Source organism: Lipotes vexillifer, unplaced genomic scaffold (assembly GCF_000442215.2).
Source record: "Lipotes vexillifer unplaced genomic scaffold, Lipotes_vexillifer_v1.1 scaffold1103, whole genome shotgun sequence".
Classification (NCBI taxonomy): Eukaryota; Metazoa; Chordata; class Mammalia; order Artiodactyla; family Lipotidae; genus Lipotes; species Lipotes vexillifer.
The window spans coordinates 1,073,068-1,083,134 of NW_006775759.1; positions in this window are offsets into that span (position 1 = coordinate 1,073,068).

Genomic DNA, 10,067 nt, shown 5'->3' on the forward strand with positions numbered 1-10,067 from the left:
AGCACAGGTCACTGCCCCCACCCCTCTTCCGGGGAGCCTGTGCAGCCCGCCACTGCCAGGTTCCCGGGATCCAGGGACAATTTCTCAGGGAGAACACACGGCGGGCCTCAGGCTGGGGCAACGTCACGCCGACTTCTGCCGCCGCAGGACCGCTCCGCACTCCGTGCCCCTCCCTGCCCCCGGCCTGAGAGCGCCAGAGCCCCCGAGTCAGCGGCTCCTTTAACGCCGTCCTGTCTGAGCAAAAAGCAGACGCCCTCCAGCGACCTACACGCAGAGGCAGGGCCAAGTCGAAAGCTGAGCCCCTGTGAGCTGTGAGAACAAAGAAGAAAAAGGGAAATCTCTCCCAGCAGCCTCAGAAACAGCGGATTAAAGCTACACAATCAATTTGATGTACCCTGCCTCTGTGGAATACATGAATAGACAGCGAATCATCCCAAATTGAGGAGGCGGACTTCTAGAGCAAGATCTATGATTTTTTCCCCTTTTCCTCTTTTTGTGAATGTGTATGTGTATGCTTCTGTGTGAGATCTTGTCTGTATAGGTTTGCTTCCACCATTTGTCCCAGCGTTCTATCCGACCATTTTTTTTTTTAATTTTTTTCTTAATAATTAATTTTAATTTAAAGAACTCTGTTATACTTTACCTTCTTTCTATCTTTCCTTCCTTCCTTCCCTTTTTGAGACAACGAATCGTCCCAAATTGAGGAGGTGGACTTGGAGAGCAAGTTTTATGATTTTTTCCACTTTACCTCTTTTTGTGAGGGTATATGTGTATGCTTCTATGTAAGATTTTGTCTCTATAACTTTGCTTCCACCATTTGTCCTAAGGTTCTATCCTTCCCTTTTTTTTTTCCTCTAAATAATTATTTTTTTAATTCAATAACTTTATTATACTTTATTTTATTTTACTGTATCTTCTTTCTTTCTGTATTTTTTCCTTCCTTCCCTCATTCCTTCCTTCCTTCCCTCCTCCCTCCCTCCCTCCTTTCTTTCCTTCTTGCCTTCTTCCTTTCTTTTCTTCTTTCTTTCTTTCTTCCTTCCCTCCTTCCTTCCTTCCCTCCTCTCTTTCTTTCTTTCTTTCTTTCTTTCCTATTTCCTCCTACTTATACTAATTCTCTCTACTTTCTCTCCCTTTTATTCTGAGCCGAGTGGATGAAAGGCTCTTGCTGCTCCAGCCAGGAGTCAGGACTCTGCCTCTGAGGTGGGAGAGCCAACTTCAGAACACTCGTCAAGAAGAGACCTCCCAGCCCCACATAATATCAAACGGCGAAAATCTCCCAGAGATCTCCATCTCAACACCAGCACCCAGCTTCGCTCAACGACCAGCAAGCTACAGTGCTGGACAACCTATGCCAACCATATAGCAAAACAGGAACACAACCCCACCCACTAGCAGAGAGGCTGCCTAAAATCATAATAAGTCCACAGACACCCCAAAACACACCACCAGACGTGGACCTGCCCACTAGAGAGACAAGATCTAGCCTCATACACCACAACACAGCCACTAGTCCCCTCCACCAGGAAGCCTACACAACGCACTGAACCAACCTTAGCCACTGGAGACAGACATCAAAAACAACGGGAGCTACGAACTTGCAGCCTGCAAAAAGGTGAACCCAATCACAGTAAGATAAGCAAAATGAGAAGACAGAAAAACACACAGCAGATGAAGGAGCAGGATAAAAACCCACCAGACCTAACAAATGAAGAGGAAATAGGCAGTCTACCTGAAAAAGAGTTCAGAATAATGATAGTAAAGATGATCCAAAATCTTGGAAATAGAATGGACAAAATGCAAGAAGCAGTTAACAAGGACCTAGAAGAAATAAAGATGAAACAGACAATGATGAACAACACAATAAATGAAATGAAAAATACTCTAGATGGGATCAATAGCAGAATAAATGAGGCAGAAGAACGGATAAGTGACCTGGAAGATAAAATAGTGGAAATAACTACTGCAGAGCAGAATAAAGAAAAAAGAATGAAAAGAACTGAGGACAGTCTCAGAGACCTCTGGGACAACATTAAACGCACCAACATTCGAATTATAGGGGTTCCAGAAGAAGAAGAGAAAAAGAAAGGGACTGAGAAAATATTTGAAGAGATTATAGTTGAAAACTTCCCTAATATGGGAAAGGAAATCGTTAATCAAGTCCAGGAAGCACAGAGAGTCCCATACAGGATAAATTCAAGGAGAAATACGCCAAGACACATATTAATCAAACTGTCAAAAACTAAATACAAAGAAAGCATATTAAAAGCAGCAAGGGAAAAACAACAAATAACACACAAGGGAATCCCCATAAGGTTAACAGCTGATCTCTCAGCAGAAACTCTACAAGCCAGAAGGGAGTGGCAGGACATACTGAAAGTGATGAAGGAGAAAAACCTGCAACCAAGATTACTCTACCCAGCAAGGATCTCATTCAGATTTGATGGAGAAATTAAAACCTTTACAGACAAGCAAAAGCTGAGAGAGTTCAGCACCACCAAACCAGCTTTACAACAAATGCTAAAGGAACTTCTCTAGACAAAAACACAAGAGAAGGAAAAGTCCTATAATAACGAACCCAAAACAATTTAGAAAATGGGAATAGGAACATACATATCGATAATTACCTTAAATGTAAATGGACTAAATGCTCCCACCAAAAGACACAGATTGGCTGAATGGATACAAAAACAAGACCCATATATATGCTGTCTACAAGAGACCCACTTCAGACCTAGAGACACATACAGACTGAAAGTAAGGGGATGGAAAAAGATATTCCATGCAAATGGAAACCAAAAGAAAGCTGGAGTAGCAATTCTCATATCAGACAAAATAGACTTTAAAATAAGGACTATCAGAAGAGACAAAGAAGGACACTACATAATGATTAAGGGATCGATCCAAGAAGAAGATATAACAATTGTAAATATTTATGCACCCAACATAGGAGCACCTCAATACATAAGGCAAAAACTAGCAGCCATAAAAGGGGAAATCGACAGTAACACATTCATAGTAGGGGACTTCAACACCCCACTTTCACCAATGGACAGATCATCCAAAATGAAAATAAATAAGGAAACACAAGCTTTAAATGATACATTAAACAGGATGGACTTAATTGATATTTATAGGACACTCCATCCAAAAACAACAGAATACACATTTTTCTCAAGTGCTCATGGAACATTCTCCAGGATAGATCATATCTTGGGTCACAAATCAAGCCTTGGTAAATTTAAGAAAATTGAAATTATATCAAGTATCTTTTCCGACCACAACGCCATGAGATTAGATATCAATTATAGGAAAAGAGCAGTAAAAAATACAAACACATGGAGGCTAAACAATACACTACTTAGTAACGAAGTGATCACTGAAGAAATCAAAGAGGAAATTAAAAAATACCTAGAAACAAATGACAATGGAGATACAACGACCCAAAACCTATGGGATGCAGCAAAAGCAGTTCTAAGAGGGAAGTTTATAGCAATACAAGCCCACCTTAAGAAGCAGGAAACATCTCGAATAAACAACCTAACCTTGCACCTCAAGCAATTAGAGAAAGAAGAACAAAAAAACCCCAGAGTTAGCAGAAGGAAAGAAATCATAAAAATCAGATCAGAAATAAATGAAAAAGAAATGAAGGAAACAATAGCAAAGATCAATAAAACTAAAAGCTGGTTCTTTGAGAAGATTAACAAAATTGATAAACCATTAGCCAGACTCATCAAGAAAATAAGGGAGAAGACTCAAATCAATAGAATCAGAAATGAAAAAGGAGAAGTAACAACTGACACTGCAGAAATACAAAAAATCATGAGGGATTACTACAAGCAACTCTATGCCAATAAAATGGACAATCTGGAAGAAATGGACAAATTCTTAGAAATGCACAAACTGCCAAGACTGAATCAGGAAGAAATAGAAAATATGAACAGACCAATCACAAACACTGAAATTGAAACTGTGATTAAAAATCTTCCAACAAACAAAAGCCCAGGACCAGATGGCTTCACAGGCGAATTCTATCAAACATTTAGAGAAGAGCTAACACCTATTCTTCTCAAACTCTTCCAAAATATAGCAGAGGGAGGAACACTCCCAAACTCATTCTACGAGGCCACCATCACCTTGATACCAAAACCAGACAAGGATGTCACAAAGAAAGAAAACTACAGGCCAATATCACTGATGAACATAGATGCAAAAATCCTCAACAAAATACTAGCAAACAGAATCCAACAGCACATTAAAAGGATCATACACCATGATCAAGTGGGGTTTATTCCAGGAATGCAAGGATTCTTCAATATACGCAAATCTATCAATGTGATTAACCATATTAACAAATTGAAGGAGAAAAACCATATGATCATCTCAATAGATGCAGAGAAAGCTTTTGACAAAATTCAACACCCATTTATGATAAAAACCCTGCAGAAAGTAGGTGTAGAGGGAACTTTCCTCAATATAATAAAGGCCGTATATGACAAGCCCACAGCCAACATCATCCTCAATGGCGAAAAACTGAAAGCATTTCCACTAAGGTCAGGAACAAGACAAGGTTGCCCACTCTCACCACTCTTATTCAACATAGTTTTGGAAGTTTTAGCCACAGCAATCAGAGAAGAAAAGGAAATAAAAGGAATCCAAATCGGAAAAGAAGAAGTAAAGCTGTCACTGTTTGCAGATGACATGATACTATACATAGAGAATCCTAAAGATGCTACCAGAAAACTACTAGAGCTAATCAATGAATTTGGTAAAGTAGCAGGATACAAAATTAATGCACAGAAATCTCTGGCATTCCTATATACTAATGATGAAAAATCTGAAAGTGAAATCAAGAAAACACTCCCATTTACCATTGCAACAAAAAGAATAAAATATCTAGGAATAAACCTACCTAAGGAGACAAAAGACCTGTATGCAGAAAATTATAAGACACTGATGAAAGAAATTAAAGATGATACAAACAGATGGAGAGATATACCATGTTCTTGGATTGGAAGAATCAACATTGTGAAAATGACTCTACTTCCCAAAGCAATCTATAGATTCAATGCAATCCCTATCAAACTACCACTGGCATTTTTCACAGAACTAGAACAAAAAATTTCACAATTTGTATGGAAACACAAAAGACCCCGAATAGCCAAAGCAATCTTGAGAACAAAAAATGGAGCTGGAGGAATCAGGCTGCCTGACTTCAGACTATACTACAAAGCTACAGTAATCAAGACAGTATGGTACTGGCACAAAAACAGAAAGATAGATCAATGGAATAGGATAGAAAGCCCAGAGATAAACCCATGCACATATGGTCACCTTATCTTTGATAAAGGTGGCAGGAATATACAGTGGAGAAAGGACAGCCTCTTCAATAAGTGGTGCTGGGAAAATTGGATAGGTACATGTAAAAGTATGAGATTAGATCACTCCCTAACACCATACACAAAAATAAGCTCAAAATGGATTAAAGACCTAAATGTAAGGCCAGAAACTATCAAACTCTTAGAGGAAAACATAGGCAGAACACTCTATGACATAAATCACAGCAAGATCCTTCTTGACCCATCTCCTAGAGTAATGGAGATAAAAACAAAAATAAACAAATGGGACCTAATGAAACTTCAAAGCTTTTGCACAGCAAAGGAAACCATAAACAAGACCAAAAGACAGCCCTCAGAATGGGAGAAAATATTTGCAAATGAATCAACTGACAAAGGATTAATCTCTAAAATTTACAGGCAGCTCATGCAGCTCAATAACAAAAAAATAAACAACCCAATCCAAAAATGGGCAGAAGACCTAAATAGACATTTCTCCAAAGAAGATATACAGACTGCCAACAAACACATGAAAGAATGCTCAACATCATTAATCATTAGAGAAATGCAAATCAAAACTACAATGAGATATCATCTCACACCAGTCAGAATGGCCATCATCAAAAAATCTAGAAACAATAAATGCTGGAGAGGGTGTGGAGAAAAGGGAACACTCTTGCACTGCTGGTGGGAATGTGAATTGGTTCAGCCACTATGGAGAACAGTATGGAGGTTCCTTAAAAAACTACAAATAGAACTACCATATGACCCAGCAATCCCACTACTAGGTATATACCCTGAGGAAACCAGAATTCAGAAAGAGTCATGTACCAAAATGTTCATTGCAGCTCTATTTACAATAGCCCGGAGATGGAAACAACCTAAGTGCCCGTCGTCGGATGAATGGATAAAGAAGATGTGGCACATATATACAATGGAATATTACTCAGCCATAAAAAGAAACGAAATTGAGCTATTTGTAATGAGGTGGATAGATCTAGAGTCTGTCATACAGAGTGAAGTAAGTCAGAAAGAGAAGGACAAATACCGTATGCTAACACATATATATGGAATTTAAGAAAAAAAAATGTTATGAAGAACCTAGGGGTAAAACAGGAATAAAGACAGAGACCTACTGGAGAACAGACTTGAGGATATGGGGAGGGGGAAGGGTGAGGTGTGTTAGGGCGAGAGAGAGACATGGACATATATATACTAACAAACGTAAGGTAGATAGCCAGTGGGAAGCAGCCGCATGGCACAGGGAAACCAGCTCGGTTCTTTGTGGCTGTCTGGAGGGGTGGGATAGGGAGGGTGGGAGGGAGGGAGACAAAGAGGGAAGAGATATGGGAACATATGTATATGTATAACTGACTCACTGTTATAAAGCAGAAACTAACACACCATTGTAAAGCAATTATACCCCAATAAAGATGTTAAAAAAAAAAAACTCATAGATTATCAAAACCAAGAGTTAATGTTAATATAAACTTTGGACTTTGGGTAATAATGATGTGTCACTGTAGGTCCATTGATTGTAAAAAATGTACCACTCTGGTTCAGGATGTTGATAGTGGGGAAGCTGTGCACATCAGGGGGTAGTTGGTATATGGGGGCTCTTTGTACTTCCTGTTCAATTTTGCCGTGAACCTAAAATTTCTCTAAATATAAACTCTGTTTCTCTATTTTTTAACAAAAGCTGCTAGAGCCTCAGAGGCCCTTGAGGATGTGGTAAAATATAAAGGAATATTGAGTTCTGACTCACAAGGAGTTAGTATAAGGGAATTCTTCTGTAGCTGAATTGTGTTGTTTGCAGGAAACATACAACAGGAGAGTTTTCTAATTACCAAGCTGAAAGTCTTTTTATCAATCGGTATAGGCAAAAAAAAAAGAGGAACTAAACGTATTTTTCTTAAATGAATAGCTGAAAATTATATTAAAAAATTCTGTGGAAACTGATAGTGATGGTGAGGATAGAGGTCCAGTATAGGGATTAACAACTTCAGGAGGGTAGTGAAGACCTTCAATGTTAGTGAGGGAAAATCAAAGATTAAAATGCAGGCTTTCAGGAGTCAGAAAAAAAAAAGGAAAGAAACAAATGAACAGCAGTTCCTCAGATTAACCTAAACTGTGTTTAGCCTTGAAATAGGTGTTATGGGTTTAGGCACATAGATGACATTATGTCATATACAGGGCCCCTGAAAATTCCTACATAACCTGTTGAATACTTTGTATGGGCTACAATGATCAACTGTGGTAACAACATGGTACAGAAAAAACACTAAGCTGAGCACGTCTCTGACTGAGTTATGTGGTCACTGCCCTCATAGAGTGGACCACCTATGTACCCTGTGCCTCCCAGGGCCATCTCAGGAGGTTCTGCCATTCAGTGAGGCACTATTATCCACATGATTCTCCTGCTATCCTTTAAGGGATCATGGGCTTTAGTTGGAACCTGGGAACTAGATGTCTTCAAAATTCTCAAGATTTCCCAAGGAAAAATTTCCATTACCAATCTCTGTTAACCTGGCTTCCAGGATTAGAGGAGCCATCTGGCAGGTTTGCTTTATCTACTTCAGCGAAAGCAACTCACCAAAAATGACAGTGGCAGTAACCATGGTAGAACAAACCATGAAAGTCTAGAGACATGATGCTGGCCCCCTCAAAGGGATAGTTCTAAATCTTGAAAGTGTGCTTGATATTGAATAAATAAGGCATTTTACCTTTGTGGGAATGCTTTCCTGGAGAATTATATATAATGTTGGTCCCTGAGCAAAGATAAGTCCAATTTCAATGACAGAAGGTAGGGGTAGTTTAGAGGAGGAGATTGAAGTAATTTCTGTCATTGTCTATAGAAAGTACACAGTTGTCTCTGGGGTTCCAGACAAACCTCCTTCCCATGTAAAGTTTTGTTATTGTTTTGTTTTCTTTGAATGACCATGGCAGAAAAGTATGAAATGAATCACTGGGGGGACCTTAAATATTTTTGCCCAACCTTGAAGATTCCCACTTATAAAACTGTCATCAGTTATCTGGCTGGGATCATGTCTAGGTAGAGAGAACATTCAGGGTTCCTGTCATTGCTCTTCTTGAAACTACTAAAAGTGGTAACATAATCTGGCTCCATGATACACTACACAATGGTGGTCCAGCACAAACCTTTAGCTAGGCCTCCAACACTCTTCCTGCTTTCCCTGGATGGACAACTGGGAAGTAGGATGGAGACCATTCTAGGTCAGAAGTCATGCCACAGCTGACCACAGCTCTGTTTCCTCTCTCTCATGGTGTCTGAGGCAAAGGACAGTATTCTTGGTGCAAAAGCACAAACTTTACTTCTGGCTTTCCATGAAAGCCACTCTAAATACAGCCTAGCCCTCACATTGCCTTTCATTGGGCCATTTTAAGAACCTAACCATCAAATAGGATATAATTACACCATCTCCTATTTGATCCACATTCCTCATTTCCTTCTCAGTTAGATGACTCTGAAAAAATAATCAGATCAACAGACTCCAGCACAAGACAAATAAAGCAAACATTAAAAAAATAGACACAGACTGAATTCCAAGGTGAGTTGGTAGCTTCTTCCTGTTCCATGACTACAGACTATTCCTAATCATCAAAACTATCATAGTATTAAATGTTCTTGTTCAAAAGCCTGGGAAAACAAATAAGGGTAAATCAGTGGAAATTCACCAGTATTACTAAAAAAAACAACTCAAGTACTTTCTCTTTGAACAGTAAGTGAGAATTGTTATCTTTGTGTCAAAATGATGTCATCATGCACTTTCATGGTTCCAAATGACCTCAAACCCTGTTCATGTACCTCCCTACAATCACATATTTCACAGATTGGTGAAAGAGTTCAACACTAATACAAAACCTGGCCATTGATGCTCATTTGAATCAACTGGATTATTAAATATAGGTTTAAAAAATCTTTCAAAATGTTTGTAAAAGATTACACTACCAAATCATACAATTGCTGGATAGTGAGTAGCAAAACATAGAAGTAAACAATATGAAGTTAAAAAGAATTTATTTAAAGAAAAAAAAAAAGAATTTATTTGTATCCCAGCTCCATAGCCTACCAGCTGGGTAACTATGGGTGTGTTATTTGAACTCTATGATGGTTAGTTTTACATGTCATCTTGACTGGGCCACAGTGCCCAGATATGTATCAATAGTTAAACATTATTTTGGATGTTTCTGTGAGGGTGTTTTGGGTGATATTAACACTTTTCCAGCTTTATTGAAATATAATTGAAAAAACTGTGTGTATTTAAAGTATACAACATGATAACTTGATTGTATATATACATTGTAAAATTATTACCACATTAAGTTAACACATCCATCACCTAACATGTTTTTTTTTTTTTTTTTTTGAGTGAAAATGCTTAAGATTTACTCTCTCAAAAAATGTCAAGTATACAATACAGTATAATTAACTATAGTCACTATGCTAAACATTAGGTTGCCAGGAGTTGGGAGCAGGGGAAATGGGGAGATGTTGGGTGAATGGGTACAAACTTTTAGCTATGAGATGAATAACCTCCAGGATCTAATACACAGCATAGTGATTATAGTCAGTACTGTATTATATACCTGAAAGTTGCTCTGAGAGTAGAGCTTTAATGTACCCAAAACAACAACAACAATAAAATGGTAATTATGGGGCTTCCCTGGTGGCGCAGTGCTTGAGAGTCCGCCTGCCGATGCAGGAGACGCGGG